Source organism: Eublepharis macularius, chromosome 5 (assembly GCF_028583425.1).
Source record: "Eublepharis macularius isolate TG4126 chromosome 5, MPM_Emac_v1.0, whole genome shotgun sequence".
Lineage (NCBI taxonomy): Eukaryota > Metazoa > Chordata > Lepidosauria > Squamata > Eublepharidae > Eublepharis > Eublepharis macularius.
The window spans coordinates 5,673,495-5,685,411 of NC_072794.1; the positions used below are offsets into that span (position 1 = coordinate 5,673,495).

Sequence of the window (11,917 nt, forward strand, 5' to 3'; positions counted from 1 at the left end):
TGGACAGCAAAGCCAGAATTGGGCAACATAGTAAAGAGTTACATAATGCAGAAAGAACATGCAAATTTGGGTAACTTGCATAATTTACCCCAGTCACCTCTCCAGGCTTGCCTTGCAGTGCAGAGTACAGAACAATAAAGGCAGCAGAAAGAGAACTTGGCTAACCCCCTGCCTGGCTCCAGCGCCAGATCTGGCTCATAGCCTGCCCTGTGGCACCCCAGGCTGGCCTCACACCTGCAAAGCCAAAGGAAAAACAGCGCCTTCCGCAGGCAGACAAGGGCATGCAGGAAATGGGAGAGAAACATTAGCTTTCCACTCCCTAAGCAATGCTAGACCAGTCGTTGCCATCAGAACTCAAAGGCAGGTAATTCAAGGGAAATCCACCTTCTCAAACACAAGCGGGTCTGCTTATACTCCCAACAGTTTGACAAGGAGAAAAACATTCTGGGTGGCTGGGGGTGGGCAGAGTCAGGAGAGCTGTCCTGCAGCATCGGACCACAGGCCCATCTGAACACACACACACAGCTGCCTAATCATGAATCATCAGACCACTAGTCCATCAAGGTCAGTGTTTCTCCTCGGACCGGCAGTATCTTTTCAATGTCTCAGGGGTCTTTTACCTCTCCAACCACCTGATCCTTTTAACTGGGATTGAACAAACCTGGGACTGTCTGCAAGCCGCCAAGCAAATGCTCTATTACAGAGCTGCACTGCCTCGAGACTGGGTGATTGGGGAAAGGCATGCGAGTCCTTTCCAGTAGTGGATGCCCACCCTGTGCCTCTGGAAGTTTACAAGCAGGGCACAAAGGCAGCAGGCCTCATCGCTTTGCATCTGGTACTCAGAGATACAGTCTCTGAACATGGAGGCTCCATCCAGCTCTCCTGGCTAATAACTACAGCAGAGCCTCTCCTTCGGGAATTTGTCTGTTCGTTTTTGTTTTATGCCACCCTAAGCTAGTGGCCAACCTAACATGCTGTGGCTATGAGTTCCAGAAATGGTTTGTTGAGCAAAACAATACTTCCTCTGAAGATGCTATCAATCAGCTGCATGGAATCCTGAGACTGAGTATTAAAAAATGCCACAAGTCAGCCACGTTTATTTTCAACACTCACACAACATCCATTGCTCTTTCCTCCTCAACCCCAGTACATAGGATCGGACGCCATTTTCTATCATTCAGTGCCCCAATGGTGCAGGGAGGGAAGAGATGTCTTTTTGACCATGATAGGCCACGACTCCAAAAGTCCCTGTGAGCACCTCATTCCATGTGCCGAACAACTCTTGCTGGTAGAAATGGAGCCTGCACTACAAGGACACTCAACCTTGCCTTCTCCATATCATTTTTTAAAAGTGTGCGCGTTCCTGACTCTTGCAGTCAAAAGCAGCCAAGGCAGGAATCCACATGTCTCGGCCTTCTGCGGGGGACTCTATTGTGGGGAAAGAAACCCAAGCCTCCCAGCTCACACACCACCTCTGCTGCCGGACGACTCAGTGAAGCGTGAGGCACCCCGGCGAGCTGTGGCTGTGGCACAAGTCAAAGCATGAAAAATGAAGTGTTAAGACCCGAGTGCAATAAAGCCAACCCTCGGTGACTTTTAATGCCCATGGTATTGGCGTTTGTGTTAAAAGGTGTTGAAGGGGCTTGTGGATTTATATTGCCAATAAAAGGTAGGGTTGTTTTTTTTTCTTTTTTTGCCATAGACATCAATATGGGTACCACTGCCAATCTCTTTAATTAATAGAGAAATTAGTTTTCCTATGCACAGAGGTTCAAGGAAGCTCTCTGGCTTCCATGAGTGCCACTCCAAGTCAGTTTTAAAATGGCAGGGCCTTCCTCACTTTCTGCCTGTGACAAAGCAGAGAATGCAAAGTGTAAGTATGCGCTCCAGGAAAGAGAGAGTTGATTTCAGGTGACCAATCAAGGAAGATGGTTGATTTCTTAAAACAGAGTCCAGATGGTTCTACAGACTTTCATTACAATACATCTAGTTAACAGCCAGCATAAAGCGTAAGATCTAGTTAATGTATACATTGCCTTTTCAGAAAAGCTGGGGGGTGGGGCGTGTTAAGTACTCAGTTAACACACGAGTTCAAAAGCTCTAAATACCATGGGAAAAGTCATCTTCACTAAAACTACCAGCCAAACAGCCATTTCATGAGGCTTCCTTCAAAGGACTTCTAAAGGCATAAGTCTCAGAACTTGGGCAGATTGATACAGGAAAAGATGGACTTTCTGGTACTCTGGACCTGGCTTGGAAACAAACCAGGAGCTGGCAGTCCTTCAGCTTTCAATGTCAAAACGCATGTTTGGATTGGGCCCAGAAGCAAAGGAAAGCCATCAAAGGTGGACTGAGAGCAACCTGAAGGAGTCAGAGCACCTCAGCCAATACAGCAACCAGAAAGCCACATTTCGAAGGCTCAGCACTCAGCAGCACTCCCAGTATAAACATCCCCAGAGAATGCACAACAGTGGCCAAGCCACACAAGAAAGGCTGCAGTTGGCCAATCAACCTCAGCGGATTTAAGACAAAACACCACACGTACACCAGCCCACGAGACATTCAGAAGCAGACCTGGATCCAGCAGCACAACCAAACTGGGACCTTAAATCTCCAGGGCAAATCCCCCCCCCCTTCCGTTCAAAGCAAGCTGATCGTCCACCCAAGACAGACTGACCACCACCACTTAAGTCATCTGATCCTCCAAAGCCATTCACTGGGGTGCCAGAGTGGTTAGAATATCACAGTAGGACCAGGGTTCAAATCCCGACTCTGCCACGGAACCTTGCTGGGTGACCTTGGGCAATCATTCTCTCTCAGCCCATCCTACCTCTCAGCATTGTTGTGAGGATAAAACAGGAAAGAAGGAAGCATGTGCACCATCCAGAACTGCTTGAAGGCAGGATGGGGTAGAACAGAAATGCATTAAGCTGATCAATATCCCTGGACGTCTAGGGTCCAAAGACTTTGGTGCTAATAAGGTAAGGATTTGGAGTTTTGCACACATCTGCATGGTTGAAGCATTGGACTGGGATCTCTGAAACTCAGGTTCAGACCCCCACTGTGCCACGAACCTTGCTGGGTGACCATAAGCCAGTCACGCTCTCCCAGAGTAACCTATTTCACAGGGTTGTTGGGAGGGTAAAAATGGAGACAGGGCTACCAAACGACAATACTCTGAGTTCCTCAAAGAAACAGCTGGGGGGGGGTGCCAAATAAATAAATAGGATCAAGCACTGCCTTCTCAACACTACATCCCATACAAGCATGACTGAGAAACTGGGAAAGGGAAGGAGCATGCCTGGTTCTTTCTGGCTAGGGACGCAAGGCGCCAGGTTGGTGCCCACCTCAGAGCTGCCCTAACACTTCCCCTCCACACACACCTTTTACTTCACATGATGAAAAGGGGGACACAGCTGCAGCAAGAGAAAACCTGAATGGAACCCCGACTTTGGGTGGCCTTGTCTCACCAAGAGTGCAATGCATCTCTCTGCAGAGAGTATACAGTGACACACTTCACACACGCGCGCACTCCTAAAACCTCCAGGGTCAAAGAGAAGTGCATGTGGTCTAAGCCCCTTTCCAGCATTTCCATGGTCTGGTGTGACCGAAAGGTCATAAATTCTCAGCTTAGAGTAAATCAGGGGCACAGCTAAGAGAGGGGGGAAGTCGTACACAGCCATCTTGGCCCACACAAAACCCAGAAAAAGAAACAAAACCTTGTAACTTTTTTTTGTTGCAGCCGGACAAAGGGTTCTATGGAACTCAACAGCTTGCACAATGTTTGGGGTCATTTGGGTTGGCCTTTAAAAAAAAAAAGGTATTACACGACAGTATTTCTTTTTCTAGCTGAGAGAGAGAAAACCTTCTTGCCACAGGTACGGCTATCCACCACTCATTACCTATTTGATCACATTTTCCTCTTGTCCTTCCTCCAAAAATCTCATGACAGAATATATGGTTGTCCATTTCCTCATTTTATCCTCACAACTACCCTAGGCTGAAATGAAAGGCCCATAGTCACCAGTAAGCCAAGCAAGGACTTGTTTTCCCATATTCTACTCTGACTTTTCTAACTCTGCTGTCAAGCTCTAGATGTTCCACAACCCCCTCTCGCTTAGGTAAACCACCCCTCCCACCGCACACATTTCAACAGTTACAACTGGGTATTTTACTAACTGCACCAATACGAGAATAAAAACACAGGTACCGGGAGCTGTCCTGGTATGGAGCTTGGCCTGCCATCCACTGTGAAAACTCCAACAAATAGCTACAGCTTCAGGCCCCACTACATACAATTCTTTACATGTGCCAAAACATGCCCTGTACACTAAACAAACGGCTCTCCCCAGTGATTGCAGGCGAGTTCCAGTTCCAAAACCAAACTCGCACCCAGAGCTCAGCAGGGGCTCTCTGGATAGTTTCCACAGAGGCTGGGCTGCAGCCATGCTAGAAGGGGAAAGAAGACGTGCTGCCTCCTTCCCAAGCCAGCTCAGACAGGGAAAGGGTTCATGGTGGTGCTGTCTGACCTGGGCGCAAGAAAGGGAATGACTCATCTCTCAACAGGACCCCATCAAGAACCATGAGAGGGGTAAATAATTTCAGAGGGAGGACAGGGTACAGCGGGAGGGAGAGAGAGAAGCCAAAAAACTCATGGGACACAGGAAGGTGGGACAGAAGAGGAGGAAGTGGCTCTTTACTTACTTACTTGGCTTGCAGGATCAGGCCCAGGGCATCAGCAGATGGCTGGTTGTTGCTCAGCAAAAGAAGGGCCTCTCCAGTTACTTGGTGGCCCAAGATCATCAAACCCAGTGGGCCAAAGAGCCCCTCAAAGGGAGAACCCATCGTCCTTTTCCCCAGAACCCCGAAATGCTGCTGCCTCAAAATACAACTCAAGAATGATACCACACTAGATTCTATGGAAACAGGATTTCTGGAATTCGCTGCTGGAGCCCCTTCCTCCTACGGAGAACATTCCTCTCCTCCAAAGAAACACATCTACATAAATAGAGCCACTCGCTCACTCTCCTGCATCGTCACTATTTGAGATTTCATAGAGCGGGAAAATCCAAATATCCTGCGGCACATAATTTCACAAGTCAGCTGTGTGGTGTGTGAAGCATTAGTTCTTTCTGGTTCATCCTGAGTCCACTGCCAATCAATTTCCTTTCCTTCCTAAAGAACAGGTCAGAACTTCTCCTAAGCACTTCAAAGTTCATTTTCTTCTTTTGCAAAGAAAGCTGTTCAGGGAATTCTGATAGGACTGATCAGCAGTTTTCTACCACCATTCAAATTCCTAATCCAAAAATCCCTTGCAGAGAAGACGTCCCTGGGCAAATAATGGATGCCAACTACGTTGAAATATCTAGGATTTTATGCCCTGCCCTACGGCTAAGCGAAGCAAGATGTACCAGTTTTACTCTCATTCTCTTCTAGTGAGAATAGCAGAACGGATTATTTGATTTCTAAAATGAAGCATAATAGTTCTAGTTTATGCCCCTTCCCTGCCTCACCAGTGGTATGTGGAATGCACTCTGCAAAAGCACTCTGCACACGCACAGAAGATTTGTAATTCTTAATTAATGATCCAGGGCCAAAGCCCTCAGGGAAGTCTCACACATCCCGATAAAAGACAGAAAGAAAGACTAAGAAATCACAGGCAAAAGGAAGTAATTCTCCACAAGACAAACAACTTGTGGAACATGGTGCTACAAGATGTAGTGACTGCCACAGCGCTGATACCTTTCAAGAACTACCTGACATTCTTTCAGGACAGGTCCACCACTGGCATTTTGCCATAATAGGTGTAAACAGAACCTCCATGCATAAAGGCAGCACACATTAAATGAACACAGACCCAAGGCCGACCAGGAAAAGATAAATATTGCTTTCCTGTGAGGTTTTGAAGGCTTTCCAGGGCATCAGCTGGAAATGCAACACTGGATGCTACAATCCAGCAAAGTAGTTCTGACATTCTCCCAGCAGGTCTCATTCTAGGCACAGATATCTAAGTAAGGTGGTGAGTAGGGAACAGCTTCAACTGGCACCCTTCAACAAGAAATGCACCTGGAAGATGAGTGCCAAAGAGTGTTCTAAGGAGTCCTCTCTGCTGAAGCCCAGCTACTCCCCACTCAAACGGCTGGCCTGCCACACGTGAGAACTGAGAGCCATCAAGCAGAAGGTGCTCTGTCAAGCTCAGCTGCTGGACCCTGAAGCCTAAGGCCTAAGGTGGCGGTGTAGGCTTTTTCTTTTTTTGGACCGCACTCCAGGAAGTGACTCAGAATAGCTGCACCTTTTGGGTATTCCCTAGAGAGTTCCCACTGACTAGGAGTCCAAAGAATGAGCACAGAGGAAGTCCTGCCAGAAGGAAGCAGAAGGCAAACAGATCCCAGTCCAGAGGGAAGGGGAAACACACAGACGGCGCAGTAGAAAGAAAGTGGGGAAAGGTCAAAACACTCCCAATCGTAGCAGGAATACCTGTTCAGGTGGCTGTCCCTGCAGAGCTCAGCGGCCAGAGAGAGATTTGTACCCCTTTCCTCAGTCTGTTAAGTCCCCATGACTGCACGGGGATGAAAGATTCCAGCCCCCTAAACCTCAAAGATTTCTCTGGACACAAGCAGAAGACAAAAGGGGGTAACCTGATAGCCTTAACTCATACTGGCAGCCAGTGCCTTCGAAACACGAGACCAGCTCATAATATTTGCACCAGACCTTATATAAGGTGAGGATCAGCTGGCTTCCTCTTGCACCAAAGTACAGAAAAAAGCTCATTCAAAAACCGGAACCCCTTCATGATTAAGGTGCTGAGGACAGCCCACCTATACCAAACCATAGCAGGGAGGGACCCCACCAGGGGAACAACCCGCCACCATCCCTTACCAGCCTATCAGTTACATAAAATGCAAATTTCAGAGCAGGAAAACACTAGGACTCTTCCCTAAAAGTCAAAGGGGGGATGTTTGCAAGATTAAGGAGGACATGGGCTCTCCCTCACTTCCCCTGAGAAATAATTGCAGTTTCTGGGACTGATAGGACAGGGAGATCTGCAACGCAAGCTGTTTGCCCCATCATGTTCCCTGCTTGGCTCCCAGAAGGCCAGCTTGATCAAAGACAACCCTGTTTCCCACAGGACCCAGACCTTGTGGTGCAGAAAGGAAAGCTGATGCCCCCTAAGAGCCTTAGAGACAAGGAACCATTATGATCCAGAGAGGAGATACAGGAGTCTGGCCCTTTCCTGTCTCATAAACTATGTACTAAGCAAGTATGAGGAAAGGCATTACTAAAAAGGAAGAATAGGTGGAACGAGAAACCTCCTCCCACATTTTAATTTGTGACCTCCAATATTTAAACTCTTTTTTTCACCAGATTAGGGTGAAAATTTTCATCAAATTAGGCAGACAGAATAGAGGAAATATTGGCAGGGCAATCAGCAGACGAGAAAGAGAAAGGGACAGAAAAGGAAGGTAATGTTACCGAATCTCATCCCCCTTACTCCAGACTTTGCAACGATCTATCCACAAAGAAAACTAACCAAGGAAAAGGGAGAGAAGGAAGAATAAAAAGGGAAGCCGCCACCACCTGCTTCTGAAATAGGAGAGGTGGGACATGAATAAGAAGAGATAGTTTAGGTACCTAGCTGTAGCTGTGTTGGTCGCAGTAGAGCAGCGGGATTTGAACCCAGTGTCATCTTGGAGACCAACAAGATTTTTTGGGTCTAAGCTTTCAAGAATCAGAGCTCCCTTCTTCAGACCATTAAGAAGGAAGAAACAGAGATTGTCACAGTCTAGTCTGATGCTCTAAGCACTATACCATACTCTCTCTGCTTTGAAATGGGGGGTAGGGCAAGTCCTTCCTTCAAAAAGACTTTCTTACATTATCCTCGCAACCACATGCGACAGTAGAAAAGAGCAAGATTCCGAAGCACCGATAAGACTAACAACATTTGTGGAAGGGTAGAAGCTTTCGTGAATCACAGTTTGCTTCTGAAAAAGTGAGCTGTGACTCACGAAAGCTCCTACCCTACCACATATTTTGTTAAGTCTTACAGGTGGACGTTTGCTCTTTTCTACTGCTACAGACTAACAGGGCTATTCGTCTTGATCAACCACCTGCAAGACAGGGAAAGAGTGACTGACCCGAGGACTCGCAGCCAGCTTCACTGGAAGGGGGAAGATTTGAATCCAGATCTTTCTGTTCCAAGTCCGACCCCTCAAGGGAATATCCAATATCTGCCTCTCCCTCACGGAAAAAGCACAGAGGCAGCGGAAAGGCGGCCGGTGGGGGGTGCTCTCCCCTACGCCCAGTTCCTCAGCCGTATTGTGGGGATAAGAACGCTCTGAGTGAGGCCCTAATCTAACAAGAAGAGCGGTATATACGTACAGTTATTATTCTTATTACGATCCCGCCGGGGGAGATTGACGCAGAAGAGAACCCCCCGCGAACATGTCTCCCTGGAAAGTGGGAGTTGTTCTTTTGTTGGGAAGAGGCTGAGGATTATACTATCCCCCCGCCCCAGCACTGCCAGCCCTCCCCCCTTCTACCCCCACCTCGAGGAAACATAAACACGAACTAAAAGCAAGAGAGAGTGAGAAGCAAGGGGCAGGAGGAGAAGTCTGGGGAAGTTTCAGGCTTCCATTAAGGGGGAACGAGGAAGTCACTCAGGCACACAAGAGGCCGTCCTGTACGCCCCTTGAACACCCACGGGGGGCATCTCAGGGCATTCCCCCCTCAGAGGCAGGGGCCGGGGGAGGCGGAGGGGGGAGAGGTCCTTCCTCCCCCCCTCTCTCTCTGGGGGGCTGGCCGGGGGTGCGGTGTGGCCCTTACCGTGTCTTCACACGCCTCCCCCGCCGGTGAGGAGGAAGCCCCGCGCGGAAGAGTCGCAGCTCCGCCGGCTCAGCTCGCCTCAAGGCTCCCGGCGCTGGCGGCAGCTCTGGCTCCAGCCAACTTCCGGGTTGGCGGCCGCCATCTTGGACTTCCGGTCGGGCCCGGCCCAGAGGGGAGGGGCTATGCGCCCGGCATTTCCGTTTTCCTCTTCGGAAAGCCGCTCGGCTGCTGTAGAGGGGCGGTCTATACTCCGCCAGCGCCACTGTACGCTTCCGGCATCAGTTCGAAAGGCTTGAGGGGCGTTTTAATGGCTGGGGTTTTCATTCATTCAATGTCATTTATAGTCCGCCTTACTCACTGAGACAAGGCTGATAACACAGTGTGAGATAAGTTCAGTTAATAGCAAAGACATTTCCGTAAACAATGCCATAGGGTAAATAAATGCAAGTTTACAAAGGTCAAGTTGGGTCTGTCTGTAGAGGTAGAAAAAAAGCAAATTTGTGATAGAGTGTGAGCTTTCGTGAGTCACAGCTCACTTCTTCAGATACAAGTTTACAAAGAAGCAAGCATTAGCAGGAAGCCAATAAAGAGTTGAAGAAATGCTGATACAGAACATAAGCAATTTTAGAGCTGACATTGGACAACATGAAGCCCAGGTATCTCATAGGATGAGGGCAGCTGTGGCCACGCAGGCAATCCATGCAAAATCAATACGGAAAGGGCACTGTAGCGATTACAGGAACAGCCCCCATCCCTTGAGCCAGCTGCCTTTGTCAGACCTGTGGCTAAATAATAATTGTAATCCAGACTACCTTCTGCAATCAGACAAAAGCCCGTTGTTTTCAAAAGATTTACTGAAAAAAGCAATCATTATAGTCCACTGGCCCAGATGCAATATCTGGGCTGGTACACGTGTATTGTTACGAATGATAGGCAAAGAACAAGGTACAGAGTATCAAACCCCAGCAGGCCCATCCTCCCCCCACAGTTCTCAAAACAAGCCGCTTGAAGCTGAGAAAGTGAAAGTTTCCCAAGGTTGGAAAAGCTGTAGTCAAAACATTCCTCTTCTGTGAGATAGCTGCTAGGGAACGTCTTGGCACCTGTGAATAAAGCACTTAGAATACTAAAAGAATTAAAATGGAGTCTCTTTGGTTATAACATAAAGGAAAGCATTCTGAACCTGACATTTCTGCCCCCTCTAAAACGCTCCTCCCCCTGGTTTATGTGGATACCGGGTATGGAATGCATTAACCAATCTAGGAGCATGAACATGTACAGAGTGCACCCACTCATCAAATCCAGAGTCAAAGTCCTTCCACCTGATAAGATAAAATAGCTGATTTCTTTTAAGTTTAGAGTCCAAAATTTGCTGCACTTCATAATGGGTCTGATTGTCAATTAAAGTTGGGATAGGAGGGGCACGGGTGTGCCATTGATTTGCTGGGGGAACTTTTTTCAGGAGACTGACATGGAATGTATCATGTACATGGCGTAGATTTTTTGGTAAATCCAGGGCTACAGTCACTTTATTGATCACTTTACGAACAGGAAAAGGTCCTAGAAATTTCAATGCTAATTTTCGGCTGGTTTGAGTAACTCTTAAATTTTTTGTAGACAGATCAACAAGGTCTCCAGGTTGTAAGTCCCATTCGGCCACACGATGGCGATCAGCGTATTTTTTGTAATCCTGTTTGGCTTTGTCAAGATGTTTTTTAATTAAAGTCCATTGCTGAGCTGCTTCCCCCCACCATTCTGAAACATCTCTGGACGCTGAATTAGGAGGGGGAAGCGCTTCAAACGAGAAGGGCTTAAAGTGGAAGTCATATACTACTTTGAAGGGGGTTTCTCCTGTGGAGGCATGCACGCTGTTATTATACGAGAATTCTGATAAGGGTAGTAAATCAATCCAGTTGTCTTGTTGAAAGTTGATATAACAGCAGAGGAATTGTTCCAATATTTGATTAGTTTTTTCGGATTGCCCGTCGGTTTGAGGATGATGGCTGGAACTTAAACCTTGCTCAATTCCCATAATTTGTAGAAGCTCCCGCCAGAAGTTGGCAACAAATTGTCCGCCGCAGTCTGAAATTACCTTTGACGGAAAAGAATGCAGTTTAACAATGTGTTTTAGGAAGATATCTGCTAGCTTTAGGGCCAAAGGGATAGTGGTGCAGGGTATGAAATGAGCTTGTTTGGAGAACAGATCCACTATGACCAAAATGCAAGTGTGGCCCTCGGAGGGGGGAAGGTCTGTGATAAAATCCATGGATATGGTTTCCCATGGTCTGCTTGGCGTTTCTAAAGGTTGCAAAAGTCCGGGTGGCTTGCCTTTGCGTGACTTGGCACTGAGACAAATGGGGCATGATGCTATATATTGTGAAATGTCCTTGTGCATGCCTGGCCACCAAAACTGCCGTTGCACTAGATGGAGTGTTTTTAAGTACCCGTAGTGGCCAGCCGTGGGGGCGTCGTGACAGCGTTGTAACACTTCTTTTCTTAAACTGCTGGGTACATAAAATCGGTCCCCCCAAAGCCACTCTCCTTGCTCGGATAGTTGCAATTTTTCCTTGGGTACATTCTCCCCCTCCTTTTCCACTTCAGCTTTTAGTTTTAGTCTCCACCCTTGGTCTGGTTGAGGAGGCTGGGCTGCACAACTGCGCGTTGTAACCACTCCTCCCAATTACGTAGGTGAAAAGACAGTGTCTATTGTCTCCTCCCTTTTGCTTTTATGTTGAGGCATGCGCGATAGGGCGTCGGCGAGAAAGTTAGTTTTGCCGGGCAAAAAGTTCAAAGTGAAATTGAATTTAGAAAAGTATTCTGCCCATCTAAGCTGCTTGGCATTTAACCTTCTGGGGCTGCGTAAAGCTTCTAAATTTTTGTTATCCGTCCATACTTCAAACGGATGGCGGGCTCCCTCTAACCAATGTCTCCAGGTGGAGAGTGCCGCCTTTACAGCAAAAGCCTCCTTTTCCCAAACGTTCCAATTTCTTTCAGGCTCAGAAAATTTTCGGGACAGGAAGGCACAGGGTTTAAGCACACCGTCCTCCCCACGCTGCAAGAGGACGCCTCCGATCGCAGTATTGCTGGCGTCCACCTG

The 11,917-nt window shown here is 47.8% G+C and overlaps 1 protein-coding gene across 1 annotated transcript in view; it reads right to left on the minus strand.

The window, feature by feature from the left end:
- The window catches only part of SBNO2 (strawberry notch homolog 2), a 94,089-nt gene extending 85,138 nt beyond the window's left edge, over window positions 1-8,951 (minus strand). Inside the window, exon 1 of the mRNA XM_054980085.1 lies at window positions 8,824-8,951. The gene's annotated coding sequence lies outside the window, so the exon portion shown is untranslated. The remainder of the gene's footprint in view (window positions 1-8,823) is intronic.
- Between the last annotated feature and the right edge of the window lie 2,966 nt (window positions 8,952-11,917).